This window comes from Chrysemys picta, chromosome 10 (assembly GCF_011386835.1).
Source record: "Chrysemys picta bellii isolate R12L10 chromosome 10, ASM1138683v2, whole genome shotgun sequence".
In the NCBI taxonomy this organism is placed as follows: Eukaryota; Metazoa; Chordata; order Testudines; family Emydidae; genus Chrysemys; species Chrysemys picta.
The window spans coordinates 40,207,123-40,208,999 of record NC_088800.1 but is presented as its reverse complement, the minus strand read 5'-3'; the positions used below and the strand labels follow the sequence as shown (position 1 = coordinate 40,208,999).

The following is a 1,877-nucleotide window of genomic DNA, read 5'->3' as shown; positions in this document are numbered from 1 at the left end:
GCCGTGATCGTATAGTGGTTAGTACTCTGCGTTGTGGCCGCAGCAACCTCGGTTCGAATCCGAGTCACGGCATCGCTTCAATAGCGATATCACGGCATGTGGGTGCTCACAGTTTTTTACTGGGGAGGGGGAATGCAGTCCAGTAGCGCCAGCTTCTTATGGGAAGCACCCAGGCATGGCCGGCCCATTATGGCGTTTGGAGGATACAGGGCACAGCCAGCCTGTTACAAGGTTGGGGACAGTGCCAGTGTCTATGTCACTGGCCCATCAGTCACCAAGCCCCAGCTCTAGTGCCACAGAAGAGGGTGGCACTGGCCAGTCTGCACCCCTCCCTGCCCGCCCCTTGCCATGGATGTGGCCTGATCCCTGTGCACAGGGTGTCCCTGTGCAACTGTCCAGTTTTATGGGCTCAGGATCATCCCAAATGTTCTGGCTTTTGTACCTCAGAGGAGGGCTCCACTCCGCTCCCAGCCCTCTCCTCCCCTTGAGGAGGACTGATTGAGGACCCAGTGCTCTAATAAAGCAGGGCCTGAGCAAGGGCTATACTGTACAGAGACCTGGCCATGGCACATCTGGGCTGCCATGCAGCTGGGAAGGGGAGCCCCTCCCAGACACCTGGGGAGAGGACTGCGTGAGCTGTTCCCAGCTGCCGGTACTATATGCCAGTTCTTGTGGCACCAACTGTCTGAGCAGCAGCTGGCGCCGCGCTGAGCTGTCCTGCAGGCTCCACACCCCACTGTTTTCTGTCCATGATGGCGCTGAGGTCACCAGGCACTGCCCAACTCCCTGCCGGTTTCTCCACTGATCCAACACTATTCTGCTAGGAAGATATTTCAACTTCATATGTGGGGAGAGCCCAAGGCGGGGATAGTGGGGGAGCTGCAGGTTGGGACTGAGGGACAGCAACAGAGCTGTGCTGGTGAGGGAGCCCATGGCTGGAGACTGCAGGTTGGGATTGAGGGGCACTGGCAAAGCTGTGTGTGGGAAGCCCAAGACAAGTGCAAATGCTGCCTGCAGCTTGGCATGGAGTGCCTGTGCCCATGGTGCCTTGGTGCAGATGTGTAATGCCTGCTCTGGGGTGGAGGGTGCATGTGCTTCCCAAGTTTGGCATCCAGGAAGCCTGTGATGCCAGGCTGCAGCCATGCATGTTGCCTGGGTTCCTGGACTTGTGGTCTATGTTTTGAGTGGCCCCTGGCCCCGTGCACAGTGGACTCTGTCCCTGTGCTGCTGCCAATTGGTTTCAGCAGGGGGAGTTCCTGTGTAAGGAGCTTGGTGGACGGGTGTTCTGAATCAGAGCAATAAGGAGAGGCAGAGGCAATCTAGAGGCCAAATTATGTTTGATCTCAATCAGTTGGGGGTAAAATAGAAATCAATGGGGTGGGGAATAATCACACGTAAATCAGAATTGGTTATTTTAGCAGGAACTGCTAATTAGGGTCACACCGTAAACTACTGTAAACTATTACTGCTGTGTACTGTATATTAAGTAATATCTTAATTAAAACTCACTTTGTAGGTAACAATTGACATTTATGAAATAACAGACTTTGACATTAGATAATACAATGCACTAGAATGGAGATACTTTGCCTTTTCAGTTTCTCAGTTTTCAGCCTCTGTACGCCCAGAGTTTGGAGGAAAAGTTAGTTTGGCTAATCGAGCAATCCTCTTGTGCAATCTGTGTTGGCTGTTTTGAGTTCCAGCTTAAACAAAGACATGTATTCCTTGATGTGATGTATTGCTTTCTTGATTGAACAATTAGCCGCAGCTCTTTTCTGATTTACAAGCCATTTGCTGTCTGACAATTTCTCTATTCCTGCACTTCACCTTGTGTACCTTAAGATGCTGCCAGATGGTTTGTGTTAGAGTCTTTACTA

The 1,877-nt window shown here is 51.7% G+C and overlaps 1 non-coding gene across 1 annotated transcript; it reads left to right on the top strand.

The window, feature by feature from the left end:
- On the top strand, window positions 1-72 carry TRNAH-GUG (transfer RNA histidin (anticodon GUG)). Its single transcript has one exon. It is a non-coding gene; the product is annotated as a tRNA-His (tRNA).
- Window positions 73-1,877: the final 1,805 nt, after the last annotated feature.